This window comes from Pipistrellus hanaki (genome assembly GCF_964339955.1).
Source record: "Pipistrellus hanaki genome assembly, chromosome: 3".
Taxonomy (NCBI): domain Eukaryota; kingdom Metazoa; phylum Chordata; class Mammalia; order Chiroptera; family Vespertilionidae; genus Pipistrellus; species Pipistrellus hanaki.
The window spans coordinates 166,454,297-166,475,582 of NC_140505.1; positions in this window are offsets into that span (position 1 = coordinate 166,454,297).

Genomic DNA, 21,286 nt, shown 5'->3' on the forward strand with positions numbered 1-21,286 from the left:
CTGCTCGCTCTGTGGCTACAGCCATTTCTGTTCAGATTTATTTATCTTCTATAATTGAAACTTTGTAGCCTTAAGCAGAGGCCAAGCCAGGCTAGGGTGTACAGAAAGCTTGGCTTCCTCCATTGCTGGGGAAACCCAAGGCTCCCTCCTGTTCTCTCTGTGGTCGCAGCCATCTTGATTGGGTTAATTTGCACACTTGCACCTGATTGGCTGGTGGGTGTGACTGGTGGGTATAGTGGAGGTACAGTTAATTTGCATATTAGATATATTTTTTATTAGATAGGATTTTTAAAGTTTTTAGAAAACAATTGTGATATTTGGTTAAGTGGCAATATAGGGTATTGATGTGTTTTATATCAGCACCCAGCTATGTAAATGTACACAGGGGTCCTCATTATCCACATATTTATTAATTAAGTCTCCAGAGTTGCAAAATTTAATGAGTTGAGAGGGAATTTGAGAGCTGCACAAATCACATGCAAGGCCTCTGGAAAATAAGGATCTGAAGAGTTAGATCTATAAAAAATTGAAGAGAAAGTTAATGTGAATTTTGTATGACAAGGTGGGCTATACAAAAGAGAATGATCTGACTAGTAAAGTATTATGAGAGGCTATTGAGGAAATTGATGAGCTCTTCAAACATTTTTACAAAACTGGACTGCTTTATGATTGTGTTACAAAGTAATCCAGTGTGAAGTGATGTAGTATTAAACTATATTTTTAAGTATTTCTTGAAAATATCAAGAAAATTGATACTTTCTTCTAAGAATTGATGTATAATTGCAAATATAACCTAAATTTTATTTAAAAGGTTTATAACAAACTGTTTGTGTATTTTATTACATTATCAAGATTAAAATTACAATTAATCTTTTAAAGGACTGTTAAAAGGCAAACTGAGGCATATTAAAAATTTTAAGGGTGTATTTGAGCTAAAACTGATTCAAGTCAGGCAGCGCCAAACTTGAAGTAGTCAGGAGCACCCCAGGGATAGGAATGAGGGGAAAAACTTCTACAGATAGAAGCTACAGAAGCAAAGCAAAAAAAAATTATTTGATTGGCTAAAGCCTAGTTGACTGTGATTAGTTGTCCTTAGTGTTTTGACTTCATAACCTTGAGGCATTTACAGGCTTAGATTTTGGTTTGCTTTTGTAGGCTGCCATGGTATTAGAGCCACCTCAGTCTAATGGCCTCCTTGTTTAATTAATTTAACATCATTTACGAACTTTGATTCGCATTTTCATTGATTAATGTTAGATAATTTTAGGTTAACAAAGACTTCCTGATTATTATGCATAGAGAATTAAATGTAGAAAGGTACAGTCCAATAGAAACATAATGTGGCTCAGTTGTATAATTTATGTGAAATTAATTAAATATGTTGTATTTGACACAATTATCCAAAATATAATAACTTCATAATGCAATCAATATAAAAATTATCAATGAGATTTTTTTTACTAAATCTTCAAAATCCAAGTGTATATTTGACAGTACATCTCAATTTGAACTAACCATATTTTAAACATTATATATATAGCTCAAGTCTAGAAGAAAATGCATTAAAGTGTTTTTCAAAATTCACACAGAATGGTGAAGTATAAATAGAGGGATTTGATGTGAGAAATTACTTTCATAATTTAAACTTTTTTAACTTTGGCATTTAACTATCCAATATTTTTAATTTTCTTTTTTCACTTACTAATGGTAATATTTTTCTATATCTCTCACTTATGGCTTAGGTATTTAAATAATACATTTTTTCCTATTTCTCTTTATGTCCTTTGCTAGTTGCATTTCATTTCTTGCTTTAGCTTTTCTGATTTTCTCAGCAAGTTATTTCCATTTTTTCCATTCTTTTCACAGGTAGCTTGGGTGAACTTCCACTCTGAGATCATTTTAAAGGAACCTAGATCAGCCAAATTAATTTCTTTCTATCCTTCCCTGCTTTCTCATGAATCAAGATCATTTTTTCTTGTTATTATGAAACAAGTAATTTTCTTAGACTTCTTTGTCTAAAGAAATAACCTTCCCAGGGAATCCTTTAAGTTAATGGAATTCACTTAGTTGATTTTCATTCTTTTTCTTCTACAAGTTCCTCCTTTTTGTCCTTTAGAATCATACATTTTAGAACATATAAATATATGGTTATTTTCAATTGAGTTGCTAAATTTAAACTCTTAAATATTTACTCCCTGAACATAAGTATCACATCATGAGTTCTGTTTTCAACCCAGTGATTTGATTTCTCCATCATTTGGCTATAAAGGGCTATTTCTCCTAAATGAGCTGGAGAATTTACTTTGCATCACTTCCATAACGTTTCCTTCCAAAGAGGACATACACAGAAATTGTTAAGCTATTCTTTTGCATCCTATATTAAAAAGCTTTGGGTAACTTGTTCAAAGAAAAGCATGGAGCTTGCTCGAGAGATTGTGTTCCATTTTCTTGAGGCTTTCTGGTGTCCTTAAGTCACTGCAAAAAGAATTGTCAATATATGTATGAGCTAAATAATTTTGAAATTGTTGCTGTATATTATTAGGCAACTGGTACTCATTACTGTTAATGTATTGTACATTCAGAAAGCAAAAGAGTTCATTTAAATAACATAGAATTGAACAGAAAGGAAAAAAAGTAATAGAAGTAGTTGTGGGTGGGTACCAAGTAGTAACTGATTGAATACTAACAGCTTCCCAAAGTGATCCAGACACTAACGTACAGATGCTGAAATCTAACTCCCTGAACATCTGCTCAAGAACCCTCACAGGCCACCCACAGGGTTGTTTTCTTCTCTCCCCAGGAATGGGAGTGGAGGACTATGGATAATAGCTTCTTAATGCAGGAAGTAAAAAATAAAACAGAACAAACTGTTGTATTTGGGGTGGAATGAATTAATGATAATTTACATTTGATATGCATTGTGGGTAGAAGTGATGAAAAACAGATCAAGTGAGATTATTTTGGGGAGGCTCGTTATTTGTTTATATTCTGCCCTTCTCTGTGTAGGACAGCAGAAACCGGAAGGCACTCTCAAATGGTAGGAGTCTATATACACAAATGTATAGAAGGAGGTAAGAAAGAAAAGGGGGGAAAAAGGTGGGGAGAGGGAGGAACTTCAGTGAAGTGTATTTCATTTGTAGAATAGGTTGCCTGGGAGGTGGAGAGAGACAAAATATGGGTTACCATTTGATTAAATTAAAAAACATTTATTGAGTATTTGCTCTGTGTTAAATAGTGCTAGGTGCTAAATAGTATCACAAGATAACCAGGGAGTTAGATCTCTGCATAAGGTGTAACCATGCGCTCCCTCCCACCACCACATGCCCACAAAGGTTGGTCCAGTTTTTAACTCCATCACAAGCTAAGAATCCAACAAAGGGAGAGCCCAAACCAATTCCATGACCCCTCTGAGCAAGACCAAGTTAGAGGAGCCTCAGACAGTAGGAATGATTCCAGAATTTATCTGGGACTGGCAGAGCTGCCTTTAATCTTGAGTTATTGCCAGCTCATCTATAAGAGGTCTCTGGACATTTCCAGGATTCCCTCTGTCTTCTCATTAACTTCTCAACAGGCTCTATTGGGGCTCCTAGGAATGATACAAACCAGAACAGATGTTTAAGCAGAATGTATAAAGCATTATGTATCTCTAGCCTGAGTCACTTTAGCAGGTCACTCTCTTCCCCAAGAAAGAAGAGTGGTGTTGTAGGTTCAGGGAAACCCTGGTATCTGGGGCTGAAGACAGGAGAAGGAAGGGGGTCAGGAGAAAGCCCAGAGAAACAGGATTGAAGAGCTAGTTACTAGTTGCATGCTGCTGAAGGAATTGTTCAACCTTTCCTGTCTCTTGTTTTCTCAGCCTTCAAATGATGGTAACATGATCTATGTCATGGGATCACACTGATGATTCAATGAGATAAGATACCTGAACATTCTGGAAATGTCTAGCACAGATATTAATATTTATGAAATTAACCAAACCGGTTTGGCTCAGTGGATAGAGCATCAGCCTGTGGACTGAAAGGTCCTAGTTCGATTCTGGTCAAGGGCATGTAGCTTGGTTTCGGGCACATTCCCAGTAGGGGGTGTGCAGGAGGCAGCTAATCAATGTTTCTCTCTCATCGATGTTTCTAACTATCTCTCTCCCCTCCTCTCTGTAAAAAATCAATAAAATATATTTTTTTAAATATTTATGAAATGATAAAAGACTATAGGCCTGGTGCATGAAATTCATGCATGGGGAGGGTCCCCTCAGCCCAGCCTGCACCCTCTTGCAATCTGGAACTCCTCAGGTGATGTCCGACTGCTGGTTTAGGCCCAATTTCACAGGGATCCCTGTGGGATCAGGCCTAAACAGCAGTCAGATAACCCTCTCACAATCCAGAACCGCTGGTTCCTAACTGCTCTCCTGTCTGCCTGCCTCATCATCCCTAACCACTCTGTCTACCTGCCTGATTGCCCTTAACTGCTTGCCTTCTTGACTGATCACCCCTAATCACTCTGCCTGCCTGCCTCATCACCCCTAATCACTCACCTGCCTGCCTGATCGCCCCTAACTGCTTCTGCCTCAGCCCCCGCCTCAGTGGCTTCAGCTGGAAGGACAGCCAGAATGATGTCTAGAAAGTCATTCAGCTGTCCGGTCTACTTAGCATATTGCACTTTTATTATTATAGATATCTAGATAGGTTAGACAATAGATTTCTTAGACAGCTGAGAGAGTAAGTGTGAGAGACTAGCTTTCTCCTAAGTCACTGAAGCTAGAAAAGGAAAAATCCAGGCCAATGGTAGAAATTATCCACATAATCAAATTCTGATTTTTAACTGGAGAATCTGGGATTGTATTTTTTATACTAAACTCTGCATGCTGTCTGTGATAGAATCATAACCAAAGAACATCAGAAGGCAGACTGAAATATGCTCTTGTCAAGGGAGTGTTGTATTCCAGAAGCCATTCAAATACAGAGGAAGGAGCTGGCCGCTTGCAGCCATCTGGCTACAGTTCTACCACACCCTCCTCTCCATCCTGTCTGAGACTGCACTCTGGGGCCTGCCTGAAGCTGGACCAGATTCCACATAGTGGGCGTGCAAAGTGCCTTTCCCTGCACAATCACCCAGGGAGACTCAGTGTTTCTTCTCAGGTCCCAGTCCTGGGTTTCTTTTCCTTTGACTTTGTTAATTTTGTAATTTAGCTTTTTGCATCTTTTCAGCCCACCTAATAAAGCTTAAGGAAACAAAGGCTGAATTGAAAAGCAGGGCTACAGAATTGAGCTAAATTAAAATGATCATTTGGTTCTCATCCCAGTAAATCCTAGAACTACCAGCTTATCCTCCCTTATATCTATTTCCTCCTGTCAACTAAATGCCAACAAGGACACATCGTCTCAAAAACTTTAACTTCTATTTTGCAGATAGTTGCAGAATTCCAGGACACTATAAGAATGTTGAACAACTAAAGCAGAGACCATTAATAAGAAAACTGTCATCCTAAACTGTTTGGCTCAGTGGATAGAGCGTTGGCCAGCTGACTGAAGGGTCCCAGGTTCAATTCTGGTCAAGGGCATGTATCTTGGTTGCGGACACATCCCCATTAGGGGGTGTGCAGGAGGCAGCTTATCAATGTTTCTCTCTCATGAATGTTTCTAACTCTCAATCTCTCTCCCTTCCTCTCTTTAAAAAATCAATAAAATATATTTTTAAAGTTAAAAAAAAAAAAGCAAACTGTCATTAGCTTTGGACAATTAACCCAGGTCAAAAATAAAATTATAATATTTAATATTCAAATAGCAGGTTAAAGTTTATAGAATGTTTTATGCCCATTTCCTCATTTGATAGTTCAGCTCCCAACATGGTTCCAAATGATTCTACCCTCTGGTGTTCATGCCCTTTGGTAGCCAATCCCACATTGAATAGGACTGATGGGTACAGCCAATAGAATATTGAAAAAATGATGGAGTGTGACCTCCATGCGACCCACTTTGCAGCTTTCACCTTACTCTACTCAGGGGTCACTCTCTCTAGGAAAAGCCAACTGCCATCGGTGAAGACACTCAATAGCTGTGATGGTTAATTTCATGTTAACTTGACAAGGCTCTCTGGGATGCCCAGATAGCAGGTAAAACATTACTACTTCTGGGTATGCCTTGTAAGAATGTCCCTGGAATAGATAAGCAAGAATTCAGATCATTGCAGTGTCTCCCAACATCTTTATTTAAATGACAGATTTCTTGAAATATAATCCATTTCATGTATCATGCTATCTACACATTAAAGTATACAATTTTAGTATATCCACATATATATGTAACCATCACCACAGTCTTTTAGAACATTTTCATCACCTAAAAGAAATCCTGTATCTCTGAGCTATCTCCCTATTATCCTATAGTCCCCAACCCTGAGCAACTACTAATCTACTTTCTGTTTCTATAGATTTGCCTCTTATGGACATTTTATTTAAATATAATCACATAATATGTCATCTTTGGGGACTGGCTTCCTTCACTTAGCATAATGTTTTCAAAGTTTATTTATGTAGTGGCATATACCAGTACTTTATTCATTTTATAGATACATCAAATTTCATTATATATATGTATCACATTTATCTATTTATTCATCAGTTTGTGGACATTTTGGGTTGTTTTCAACTTTTTTCTATTATGAGTAACACTGCCATTAATATTCATACACAGCTGTTTGTATGAACATATGTTTTCATTTCTCTTTGGTATATACCTAGGAGTGAAATTGTTGGATTATATAATAACTCTATATTTAACCATTTGAGGAGCTACCTGAGTGTTTTCTAAAATGGATGCCCCATTTTATATTCCAACCAGCAGTAAATAAAGGTTCTTATTTCGCTACATGCCTACCAACACTTGTTATAGCTACCTTTTTTATTCTAACAATCCTAGCAGGTATGAAATGACAACTCATTGTGGTTTTGATTTGCATTTCTCTGGTGACTCATGATGTTGAACATTTTTTCATGTATTTGATGGCCATTTGTATATCTTCTTTGGAAAATGGTCTGTTTAGTTATTTAGACCATTTTTAAATTGGGTTATTTGTCTCTTAATATTGAGTTGTAAGTTTTTGACTATCCTAGATGTAAGTCTCTTAATAGATATATAATTTCCAAGTATTTTCTTCCATAGGGGTTTGCATTCCACTTTCTTGGCAGTGTTTTTTGAAGCACAAAATAATTTAATTTTAATGAAGTCCAATTTTTAACTATTTTTTCTTTCATGGCTTGTGCTTTTGGTGTCATATCTAAGAATCCATTGTCAAATATTAGATCATGAAGATTTACCTATATTTTCTTCTAAGAGTTTTACAGTTTTAACCCTTTTAATTGTCTTTTATCTATTTTTGAATTAATTTTTTATGTGATGTGAGATAATCCAACTTTATTCAGCACCATTTATTGGAAAGACTATTCTATTCCCCAAGGAAGGGTCTTGGCAAAACTCAATTTCCTACAGACACATGGATATATTTCTGGACAGTCAGTTCTATTTCATTGGTCTATATGTCTATCATTATGCCAATACACATGTCTTGATTGCTATCTACACTAATAAAAGAGAAAAATGCTAGTTAACCGTACCTTTACTACGCCCACAGCCAATCAGAGTGAGTATGCAAATTAACCCAATAAAGATGGCGGTTAATTTACATATGCTGAGGGAGGGAGGAGTGAAGACTGAAGACAGCTTAGAAGGAAGAGGGAGGATAAGCAGAAAGCAAGGTGTCTGCCAGAGGGAAAGCGTGGGTGGGGAGGGGTGGGGCGGATGGGGCACGCTTGAGCAGACGCTTGCAGGAATCTTCCTGCAACGGGCTCCTAGTTATTTTTGTTTGTTTGTGTGTGTTTTTTGTGTGTTTGTTTGTGTGTTTGTTTGTTTGTTTGTTTGTTTGTTTGTTTTGGGGGTTCTTAATCCTTACTGAGGTTATTTTTCACCCATTGATTTCTAGAAAGAGTGGACAGGAGGGGAAGAATGGAGGGAGGGTGGGAAGGAGGAAAGGAGAGAGAGAGAGAGAGAGGGAGAGAGGGAGAGAGGGAGAGAGGGAGAGAGGGAGAGAGAGAGAGAGGGAAAGAGAGAATAAGTTTTTAAGTTCAGAAGTATGAGTCCTTCATATTCCTTCTTCTTTTTCAGGATTTTTTGCCTATTCTGAGTCTCTGTAATTCCATATGAATTTTATTGTCAGCTGAGATTCTAATAGGTATTATATGGAATCTGTAGATAAATTTGAGGAATGTTATCATCTTAGCATATTAAGTTTTATGATCCATGAACATGGAATGATTTCTATTTATTTAGATGTTAATTTATTCCAAAAATGTTTTGTAGTTTTTAGATCATAAATTTTACACTTCTGATTAATATATTCCCAAGTACTTTATTTTTTAATAATATTATAATTTTTAAATTTCATTTTCAGGTTGTTTATTACAAGTATATCCTACAAGCTAGCTGAACTTATTAGTTCAAATATTTTTTTAATATATATTTTATTGATTTTTCACAGAGTGGAAGTGAGAGGGATAGATAGCTAGAAACATGGATGAGAGAGAATCATTGACCAGCTGCCTCCTGCACACCCCCCACAGGGGATGTGCCCGAAACCAATGTACATGCCCTTGACCGGAATCGAACCCAGGACCCTTCAGTCCTCAGACTGACGTTCTATCCACTGAGCCAAACCAGTTTCAGCTCAAATAATTTTTTCGTGGATTCTTTAGGATTACCTAAATACTAGAGGCCCAGTGCACGAAATTCATGCACTGGGGAAGGGGTCCCTCATGCTGTCCTGCACCCTCTTGCAATCTGGGACTGCTGGCTCCTAAATGCTGCCCTGCCTGCCTGCCTGCCTGATTACCCTTAACCCCTCTGCCTGCCTGCCTCATCACCTCTAACCACTCACCTGCCTACCTGATCACCCCTAACTGCATCTGCCTGCCTGTTGGATTGCCCCAACCACTCTCCTACCTGCCTGCCTGCCTGAGTGCCTCTGCCTCAGCCCCCACCACCATGGCTTTGTCCAGAAGGATGTCTGGAAGGTCGTTCAGCTGTACAGTCTAATTAGCATATTAGGCTTTTATTATTATAGATAAGATTGTGTAATCTAAAAGTATAGATTGTTTTACTTCTTCCTTTCCAATCTGGATGACTTTTTATTTCTTTTTCTTGCTTAATTGCCTTGGATAGATCCTCTAACACAATGTTGAATAGAAGTGGAGAGAGTGACATTCTTGGTTTATTCCTGACTTTCAGGGGAAAACATCTAGTCTTTCACAGTTAAGTATAAGGTTAGCTCTGAGTTTTTCATAGACGCCCTTTACCAAGTTGAGGAAGTTCACCTCTACTTCTACTTTCTTGAGTGTTTTTAACCTGAAAGGATGTTAAATTTATCAAATGCATTCTCTAGTATTTATATAAAACTGATCATGTTGGTTTTGTTTGCTATTCTATTGATATGGCATATTACCTCGATTAAGCCACCAAAATCTTGACCAAGACCTCAGAAGAGATCCTACACAAGAACCAGCTAATTTGCCCCTAAATTCCTGATTCACAGAAACTGTGAGATAATAAATGCTTATTCTTTTTCAAGCCGCAAAATTTTAGGATAATTTGTTATGTAGCAATAAATAATTAAGAGTATCGTTATCACTGTTTTATAAATGAATAAATGGGCTTCGCATGTTTACCTGTTTTGTAATCCTGCCCTAGGTTATAGAATTAAATGTGGAAGTGATTTGAACCAGGTCTTGTGCCTCAAATAATAAATAGATTTTCCTTCACAAATTTCTTCTAAATTTGATGACAGATCCCAAATTTACTGCAAACTTTTATCTCTGGTTGGTGAGCCCATCCCATATGATTGGTCAAGTATTTCACTGCAGATACACTATTGGCTAAAGGGGCAGATGGGGACTGATAGCTGACCTATGCTTTTCCTGCCAAGCTGTGCACCTGACTCAGGGCTGCATAGGCCCAGAGGAAATGGCCCCTTTGCAAATGTGCCTAGAAGCAGTCTGGCTGTCAAGCCATATGCCCAAAGGGTTAATACTAGTTCTACATGCCAGTGAAGCAATATTAATCAATGGAACATTATTCCAAACATTCCACATAAGTGACCTCCTTGACTTAAAGCAGTCTCCACAGACATTAGACAATCCACTGAAGTCTATGACCTGGATCTAAGAGGCTGCTATACTTTTTAACTCTGAGATAGAAGAGAAGATCTACTGATGCAGTAAGGCAGATATTCATTCATTTCTGTGACCAGTATTTATTGAGTGTTTACTATGGACCAGCTATGAAACGGGACAGAAGAAGATATAGCATTAAACAAAGCACTTATGTTCCCTGACCTCCTGGAGCTTAGAAGATAATGAGCTTTCTTAAACTCTCTCTCTCTCTCTCTCTCTCTCTCTCTCTCTCTCTCTCTCTCTCTAAATAGGAGAGAAACTACACACTTAGCTCTCATTACAACCACTACAGTGAAAGGCTCAATTGACTAAGGCAAAGCTTAGTAGGAAATAGCTGAGAAAGCTAAGATAATGCTTTCAAAAACCTTCCTCTTACCTTCTCCCTTGAATAGCCAGAGCAGACACACAGATGCCTCTAAGCAGCCATTTAGGGATCCAGAGTAAGAGTCTCAGACTACAGTCCTCCTGAACTGACGGTTAAGAGAGTTGCATAGCTGGGAGCAGGAGCACAGAGGAGAAAGGACCTTTAGGAAAACTTGGCTTTAAAAATCAGGAATGTCAGCTTATTATTGTCATGATTTCACAAGGGAACCTCAGAAGGTGGAAGAGTTTGGGTTCATATCAGAACAACATGTAGAAAGAATTGACTGGCCAGCCAAAACCTTATCTGAACCTAAAATGTCTGCAAAATTGGTCAACAAAGTTCAAAGAAACAGCCTTTTCCTTGCAGGCTTTTCGTGCCAAGCCTTCTTCTGGTCCAGTTGTAACTGATTGAATAAGGAAGCCAAGAAAGTGTAATGGAATTTTTGGAACTCAATCCTGGGTGTGCTGCAAGCTGAGGACAGAAATATTTGGGTTGATGAAAGTGGGGTGTAGGCTTATTTGCTTTAGGGTCCTTCCCATCCTTCAGAACCTTGGCCAATGTTAGTCAGGCTGGCTTTATGTCTCCTTGCAAAGACCAAAGGTCAAAGTGATCTGTCCAAAACACCTCTATCAATAATATATTATATGGAGAATATTAGCCAACAACCCCCGTTTAAGACAGAATAGGTTCAAAAACTCCATATACTAGAAAAACTGGTTATAAAAACGGAATTTGACACCATGTCAAAGAAACAGATGCACAAGTCCTGATAAGATAGTGGTGTGGGCAGTCTGAGGGCTGCTGCGGAAGGTGGAGAAAAGGCCAGTGTGTGAGGATCCAGACCTGCACCTCCTATCAGCCAGAGCAGCTCAGCTTTCCCTCTTCATTCAGTGAGGCTCTGGAAAATATTTAATTTGAGGGAAGAGATTCAAATATGAGTCAGATAGATACAAAATACATAAAACATGAAAAAACGCTGGTGGCATAGAAAAAGTGCATTGGGAATTAAGAGACCATGCCTCTAGTCTAGGCTGCCACTGGGCCCCTTAAGGAAGTGATCATAACTTGCAAATCTTTTTTTTTTTTCCAACTGATAAGTGCACAATGTTGAACAAAAATAGATAGAGGCAAAGAAGCATTGAACAGACTGTCAAACCACGGCAGGAAGGTAGGGGAGGGTTTGGGGGAGGGAGAGATCAACAGAAGAACTTGTATGCATGCATATGAGCACAACCAATAGGCACAAGACATTGGGGGTGGGAGGGAGGGTGCTGAGGGCAAGTGCCAGAGGGTATGGGAGGCAGGGAGGAGGTCAATGAGGGTGGCGGAGGTGGGGGGGGGGGAGGGGAAGGAGACATATGTACTACTATTTGTAATACCTTAAACAATAAAATAAAATAAAATAAAAAGATCTCCAAGGAACTTCAACTCCAACATAATTTAATTCTCCAATTGCAAGAAAGCTCTGACAAAGGTTACAGTTGCCTTTTATGGCCAGAGCTTGAACCTTACTCTAGTCTCCTCCTCCTGAGAAAATAGAGTTTTACTTGGAGATAAACCTAGAACTGCGAGTCACCTCTGTGCCTAGAAGACCCCTGTAACCAAGCACAGAAAGCAGTGTAGAGAGCAAATCAACACACTATATTCTGAAGGGGCCTATACTGTGCCCTGGTCCATAAAATAGCCCCAACAGTGATAATTATAATGGCATGTTGTTATTGAAAACACACAGTTGGTCAGACATGGGGTCCAGCATTTTATACATATGGACAATTTTAACCCCCACAACAGTCCTAAAAATTGGAAATATTATCATTCCCATTTTACAGATGAGGAAACTAAGGCTCAAAGAGGTAAGTGACTTGTCCAAGACCACATTGATGCTAATAGAAGAAGCATATGGCAATGCGAGGCAGTCTAATGTTAGTGCTCTTGACCATTGTGCTGCTCAAAGTGGAGACCAAGAAGGGGACTCCACTGACATTTGTGACTCATCAGAGAAAGGAGAAGACGTTGTAAAATCAGTGAAATACATTGTCAGCAAACAGGTAGCTACTCAACAAAAACTAGAATCTAGGGGGATATCTCAATGACACTTCAGTATAATCTGGCTAGACATACTGAGTTATTAAGGAGCAGTGGCTCCAAGGGACAAAGGAGAGACAGTCTGAAAAGTAATTCCCCAAAGAAATGATGAAATCAAGTCACTGACCATTGGCAGAATGAGGGAAAGATAAACAGGTCCCTATAGACAGGGAGAGAGGCATGTTGGCAAAGGAAACTGCCAGAAATTCATGCAAAGTGTCCAAGAGCCTGTCAGCATCGCTTAATGGTTCTAGGCTGTTTGAATGAAGCTTGTACACTACTGAATTCCTAGTTTAGATATTTAAAAAGAAAATCAGTTCTGAGTCAGGAGAGCTGAGAAAATCTTCTACCTTCACCTGCTGAGATAGCTCTGTGTTCATATTTGTGCTGATTTCTTGAGGACAGGGTGGAAAGGTAGTAGCAGGAGCTATCATTTAAATACATCTACCCCGCCAGGACTGGTTTGGCTCAGTGGATAGAGCGTCGGCCTGCGGACTGAAAGGTCCCAGGTTCGATTGCGGTCAAGGGCATGTACCTTGGTTGCGGGCACATCCCCAGTGGGGGGTGTGCAAGAGGCAGCTATCGATGATTCTCTCTCATTGATGTTTCTAACTCTCTATCCCTCTCTCTTCCTCTCTGTGAAAAATCAATAAAAAAAAATATTTAAAAATAAAAATAAAATAAAATAAATACATATACCCCTATAACATTGAACTAAATGGCACATATATTCCTCTTCCTTGTTGCCCCACAGCCTTTCCCTTCTAATCCAGAATTTCCAGAATCCCAATCTTTTTTCCCTTCACTCCTCTGTCCACACTTGACCTTAAATATTACACATTTCCTATTTGCTTCTCCAGGTCCACTTTCCACCTTTCTCTACCATGCCCATGGGAGGCTCAACTCTTCAGACTATTATCCAAGCCCTCTTGTATCTTTGGCTTCCATGGGTTTGACCAATAGGAGGCCAGATAAAAGATTGTAGGATGGGAAGAGAGGCAGCTCTAGAATGTGTTCCTTCCTACCAGGCCTCATTTGGTCAGTGGCTGTGTTCTTCTATCAATGCCATAACTCCTGCCACATGGCCCCTCTCCTGAAGCCAGAGTCCTCCCCAGGGCTGATAGCCACTCCTTCTCCTTGTGCCTTCAGGCTGAGAGGTGGTGGATTTCCCACTGTGTTTGTCCTGCACGTTGCTCCGTCCTGTCCTAGTTCTCTCAACCTTCTCCTCGGTTTTGTAAATTACCCATTCATTAAACCTCCATTCACATTTTTATTCATTGTGGGTCAACCCCTTAGTATGGAGCTGGGTAGTTTGGTGCTGGTAGTGAGCCCCCATTTTGCCTCTCCCTCCTTCTTGCTGAGGTCCTAGAACCCCAGCCCTAGCCCTAGAAGGAGACCTCCTATCTAATTCTTTTCAAGGTAAAATCTCTTCCAGTGTAAATATGGCTTCTGGGAGGAGCACATGCTTATCTCGATCATAATGGAAGTGAGTAAGCTTATCAAACTCATTGAGAAGAGTGGATAAATATAACGTACTTTGAGAGCCCATGATTTTTTAACCATTATTTAGGTGTTATCACTTGTGTGAATCCCTGGAGACATAGTATGGCAGATGGTGCTTTTATTTGGGACAAAGGGAGGAAAAGATTGGTCATGTCTGTGCTAAGGGGGACCCTGAGGATAGGTGACTAGAGGGCTGTGAGGACATGGGGAACAAGTGAAAGGGTTTAAGTCCAAGGATAGGGAAGGACCTTATAAAGAAACTGGATTCATTCACATATTTGTACAAGGCTGGGCCAGCCCCACCCACTTCCTTCCTCCTCTCCACCCAGCATTACTTCTCTAGTGGAACTGCTATTTCCTCCTCCTCCTCTTCTTTCCCTTGTGTCTTTGGTCACCACACATATATGTATTGTCTAGGATACAGAGGAAATTCATATTCACAATTGCTAAAACAGATGCCAGCTACCCCTTATGCATCATTCAAACAGCTGAGAGTCTGAGGAAAAGGAAGAGAATCAGAAAAATTCATCCCATATGGGGATGGCTCTGATATTTATAGCTCTGCATGGAATGAGTGAATGTTATGTGAATGAAACGTCAATGGACTGGATTCATCCATGTTGATGTTATCAAGAAACGTGGAGAGCTAGTGTGATAGCAAATGGATGATCCCTTCTTTCCTTAGCATTTACATAAGACCAGTGCTAACCATATCACACAAGTATGGGGGTTAATGATTCTAGAATGGCTCCTATAGCTGTCGCAGGATTCTCCTTTGTTACCAAGGAGAAAAGAGAGGGTTTTCTAATCACATATACAGATCTGGGTTCTTTTGGGTTCTTGCTCTTGGGATTCCCCCCCCCACCCCCACCCTTTCTTAATTATCCCTTCCTTCTTTTTACTGTATAGAATGTAGGTACAATGGCTGGAGCTTGCGTGTCCACTTAGGATCATGAGATGCAAATCACTTGCAGAGGATAACAGAGTACTATGTCAGGCTGAAATCTGAATCCCTGTGTATGACTTTACCAACCTTAGATTGCTTACCTCTAGACTTCTTATATTTGAATGGAAAATAAATTTCTATTTTATTTAACCTGTTAACCGGGGAGTTCCCTTTTTAATTATGCAACCTGTAATGGGCGTGTACTCTTTCACTAGGACGTGTCAGTACGTCACGCCTGGAGGATGTAATTTCGTATTATTATTTTTTTTATTTATACTTAATTAAAATAAATGATATATGTATATTTTCATTTATTTATATATAAAGCACAAAGGAAAATACAAAATTACAAAAAAATAGAAAAGAATACCAACAAAAAAATGGAAAAATTGAATTAAAAAATTATAAATTTTGCAAACAATTATAAAGATTACAAAAAATATATACCGTCCCTCTCAGGGCACAACATATATTTCCAGGATGTATTCATACGTTCTACCCATTCCCAATATTGTTTACGTTTGACGTATTTATAGGTCCCGTTCAGTTAACAGGTTAAAACACTGCTATTTTGGTTTCCCTGTCATATGAGACCTAATCTGGTTGTAATTGATAAAGAACACCTCTAGGCTTTAAGTATAACACTAAGTTATCTTGAATAAATTCTAATCCAGAAATTCCATTGTCATTTCCTCAGTTTCTCCAGAGATGTCTAAATATGGAACTCACTTTCTCTTTCTTCCCAGGGAATTGAAGAAGGCAATATTTTCATGGTGCCTAAAGATGCCCATTTCATGGTCTGAATGACAAAGAAGAATGTGGAATATCTTCAAGGTTCTTATCCAGGCCAAACTCTGGTTCCTTGGTTCCCTGAGATCAGCTGTGCCACAACCTATAGACCATGAAACCCACCTACATTTAGGGCCATCATAGAGATGAATAGTGATTCAATGTCTCCAAATGACTTGGTGATGCTTAGATGATGAAGAAAAGAGGCTTAGGAAATAGAAACACATCCTTGTCTTCAGCTAAAAAATAACATTGCATGAGTAGGAAGTAGCACAACAGGACTGAGAGAAAGAATGGTGTATCTGGCCATTTCAGGAAGTAGTTAACAGTAAAGGGAAGTGGTGAGAAGGGTGCCTGGGGGCTAGTGAGCTGCCAGAGAGTGGACACAATGTTCCTGATCACTCTTTTCTCCATCTGTATCAGTCCCGTGGTATGTTTTGATCCTTTCATGGTCTTGCCTTGATGAGCTTCTCATTTCTTATCACTCCCCACCTTCTCCACTGTCATCAGCCCTGCCTCAAATATAAACTTTAGATCATGAAGAAACTATGCCTTTCCATAGCTACAGGCTGCTGTTCATGCTATTCGCTGTTTTTAGAAAGCTCTTAACCTTTCATCTGTTCAAATGACACCTCATCAGAAAGCCTTCCTAGATTTTTTTAGGAAAAGTTAGAACCTTTTTCCTCTGTGCTTTTAGAGCACTTTAAACATTCCTATAAACTTCCATTGGAGGGATAATGAAAGGGCTGCATCATATGCACATTTAACTTACATGAATTTAACTGCACATGCTCAGGAAACAAAGAAAAAAAGTAAACATAAAATTAAAAGAGAAAGATATCATTTTATTTCCCACTCTCTACAAAATATACCTTAGCTTCATTTAAAAAAAAAAAAAAAAAGGAAGCTCTAGCTAAGAAATGCCAAGGAAAAATAAAGGAAGTTTCTTAGAGTTAGTTTAGGGGATTTTTGAGGAAGTAATTTTTCTAGACTATTTGTCATTTCACTTTATATGCTGACTCCGAATAAGATGTGACTCTTCTGCACAGCATCATGTGGTGACTTCTCGGACCACTCCCAGATAGACTGACCTAGACTGTGAGCTCTGTAAAGCACAGTGTATGCTATTTATTCTGGGGTCTTCTGGACCAATACAGTGTCCAGTAGACAGTTGGTGCTGAAAACATTTGTTGAAAGAAAATTTAAATGATTTCAGCATTTTTCACTGGTTACATCCAAGGGAAACTGTCTCACCCCACCTACCTCTACAACACCCTGTCCAATAGTCATTTGATCCCTTCTTTGAAGACACCTAAACATGAGCTATTCTATTTCCAAAGCAGCACATGCCACTGCTTTGTTAAAAGATGTCCAGCAAAGTTCAACTTTCAGAAAATGAGGACTGTCCAGAAAGGCTAATATCAATAAATTAACAAACAACAAGTGCTGGCGAGGATGTGGGGGAAATGGAGTTCTAGTACATTGCTGCTGGGAACCTGACTGGTGTAGCCACTGTGAAAAACAGTATGGAGATTTCTCACAAAAATTAAAAATGGAACTGTCTTTTGACCCAGTGATCCCACTTCTGGCAATATATTCTAAGAATTCTGAAACACCAGTCAGAAATAATACTGTATGTACCCCTATGTTCAAAGTAGTGTTATTTACAATAGTAAAGATTTGGAAACAGCCCATCAGAAGATGAATGGATAAAATATCTGGGTACATTTACATCATGGAATACGATGCAGCTATAGAAAAGAAGGATCTCTTACCCTTTGAGACAGCATGGCTAGGCCTAGAAATTATTATGCTAAGCTCAATAATGCTTTTAGAGAAAGACAAATATCACATGACCTCATTTATATGTAGAATCTAATGAACAAAATAAACTGACAGATAGTTAGAGAGACATGGAAGCATGAAACAGATTGACAGATTTCAAAAAAAGGTGTGGGGGGAAGAGAAATTAATCAAAGAATTTATATTCATATTTGCATAGTATATGGACACAGACAATAATGTGGTGAAGGCCTGGGGTGGGGTAGGAGCTGGGTAGAGGAAGGAGAAATGGGTGACATCTGTAATACTCTCAATAATAAAGATAAAAATAAAGGGAACATTTGTCATACTTTCAACAATGAAGATTTTAAAAAAGAATAAATAATAGAAAGAAAACTATTCAAATAATAAAGAATACATATTTCTCCTCTGTCAAAAAAAAAAAAGAAAATGAGGAAAGTTCAGAGTGCCCATCATGGTGCCATGTGCAACAAGAAGCTGTGGCCACCACCACCAATGAATGTCCCTATTGGAATCACAAGCCTCAGATTATCGAACTAATAACACTGGCTTTCTGCTATGAGGGTTTGAAAAAATTAAGGGCCCATTCCATTCTCAACAGTAATCCTGAGATCCGCCTCTAACACCTTAGTTATCCAGAGATCAGACTTTTTAAATCTTCAGAATGGCCATGAACCTGGAATTAACAAAGGAGTCAAAGAGGAAAAAGGGTTTGGTGGATAAATCAACTCTGATCACTCGCCATAACAGACTAAGGAGAGACTGAAGGTGACAGCTAATAATGCTGAGGCAAGAAACTAGAACTCCAGTTTCTGGTGGTGTACAGGACACATGTGTATCTTTGGTAAGAAGAGAAATACAACTGTCCTGAAGTTTTTTGTGTATTTTTTTTTTCAATTTATTTCTTCTCTTATCTCATCCTATGACTTCATTTTATAGAGAATTTAAGACTTTTGCTTTGTATTCATCCATTAAATCAAGAAGTGTTTCTGAACATCTATTCTGTGTCAGACCCTATGCTGCTCATTTGAGTTCAATGATGAAAAAGTTCAGTCTTGCAGAGAGACAAGTAAAGAAAGATTTTAAATACAGTGTGGTAAGTGCTAGATAAAGGTAAAAAGCATTATAATAGGAGTGTATATGAGAGGCACTTAATCCCATACTGTAAGAGAAAATAATAATGACAATGAAAACAATAATAATAACTAAAGTATAGTGAGTGTTGGCTGCATGTCAGTTGCTGTTCTATGAATTCTATGTATATTAACTTACTTAATCCTCATAACTTTATGAGATAGGTAACCTTTTTATCAACCCCATTTTCAAAAAAGAGAGAGAGGATGAACCTGAGACGGTATGTAATTTATCCAAGGTTATGTGGCAAATAAATGGCAAAGCTGGTAACTGCACATAGTCCAACTTCAGAGACTGTGCTTTTAACAGCTACCCTACTCTGCCCTCTAAAGAGGAAGGGTAGGTCATCCATGGTAGGTGAGCACAAGACACCTAATCTGGGACCTGAAGGAAAAGTAGGCAAGGGCAGAGACAAAAAAATGTAAGTGGGAGGAAGAGGTTGGGAGTAATAAGTGATAAGTTTGAGAAGGTTACCAAGGAGCATATCAGGAATGGCTAAGAAATCTGGTCATTAACATGAAAAAGATGAGAAACCATTGAGGGATCAGATCTGCATTGTAAAAAGGTATCTCTGACTACAGTGGAGATTAGGGATCACTAGGGTTTAAACTGGAGGCAAGAAGATTAGAGAAAATAGTTTTTATAGTAATCCAAAAGAATGGATTTATTTCAAATGGTCAACTGTTAATTAAAGTGGCACTGGGAGAAAAGAAAGTAGGTATTAAAGCCTATGATAACATGATTCTGTGGTGGATTGGACATGAACAGATGAGGAAGAGGGTGTTATCAAGGGGATGACACCTGGGTTTTTGGCTTCATTGATAGGTTGATGGTGGTGCCAATCAATGAAGAGAAATCCATGGAAGCTCTAGCTGGATTGGCTTATTGCATAGAGCATCAACATGTGGACTGAAGGGTCCCAGGTTTGATTCCAATCAAGGCACATGCCTGGGTTGCAGGCCCAATTCCCAGTAGGGGACATGCAGGAGGCAGCCAATTATATATTTTTATTGATTTTTCACAGAGAGGAAGAGAGAGGGATAGAGAGTTAGAAACATCGATGAGAGAATCATCGATCAGCTGCCTCTTGCACACCTCCTACTGGGGATGTGCCCGCAACCACGGTACATGCTCTTGACCGGAATCGAACCTGGGACCTTTCAGTCCGCAGGCCGATGCTCTATCCACTGAGCCAAACCAGTCCCGGCAGGAGGCAGCCAATTAATGATTCTCTCTCATCACTGATGTTTTTATCTATCTCTCTCCCTCTCCCTTCCTCTATCTACACTAATAAAAGAAAAGCATGCAAATTGACCATCCCTCTGCTACACCCACCAGCCAATCAGGAGTGAGTATGCAAATTAACCCAACAAAGATGGTGGTGACCATGGAGCTGGATTGAGCAGGACCCTTGGGTTGCCCCCAGTGACAGAGGAAATCAAGATTCCTGCATGCCCTGGCCTTCATTCAAGGAGGGGCTGGGGGTCTGTGTAGCCGGGGATGACCCAGGCTTCCAGCCTGCCCTAGCCACCACTGAAGGAGTGACTGGGGATAAAAAGGAGGGGTTGATATTTTCTCTTATAGTATGGGATTAAGTGCCTAGGAGGCAGACTGAGTCATCAGGGACGTGGCCAGCCTGAAAATGGCCCTTAGCCCCTTACTAGGCTGGACATGCCCCCATAGAGTAAGAGTCCCCACTGGGGGATGTGGCCAGCCTGCAAATAGCTATCAGCCCCCCACCCAGGCTGGTCATGACCACCCAGAAGGGACCCTCACCCCATGGGTGCATGGCAAGCCTTTAAACCACCACAGGCCCTCACCCAGGCCACCCCACATCCCAAGGGAATGCCATCCTGATCCAGGACACCCTTCAGGGCAAACCAACCAGCCCCTACCTGTATACTAGGCCTCTATCTATACTAATAAAAGGGTAATATGCTAATTAGACTGGGAGACCTTCCAGACATTCTTCTGGACAAAGCCATGGTGGCAGAGCTGAGGTAGAGGTGGCTAGAGGCCAAGAGGAGAGGACAGTTGTGGGTGATCAGGCCAGTGGGGGGGGGGGGGGGCGGGGGGGGGGGTATTTGAGGTGATCAGGCTGCCAGGGAGGAGGTGTTGGGGGTGAGCAGACAAGCACGGGGGGACAGTTGGGGGCAAGCAGGCCATCATTGGGGGTCAGTTGGAAGTGATCAGGACAGGGGGTGGGGGAGAGGAGGAAGGGCAGTTTGGAGTGAGCAGGCCAGCAGGGAACAGTTGGAAGTGAGCAGACTAGTGGAGAGGGAAGGTGGGGGAAAGCAGGCCAGCAAGGGGGGGGGGGGGGGCACTTGGGGCAAACATACTGGCATGGGAGGTGATCAGGCTGGTGGGGGTGATCAGGCTGGTGGGAGGAGGGCATTTGGGGGCAAGCAAGATGGCGGCAAAGGGGCAGTTGGGGGTGAGCAGGCCAATA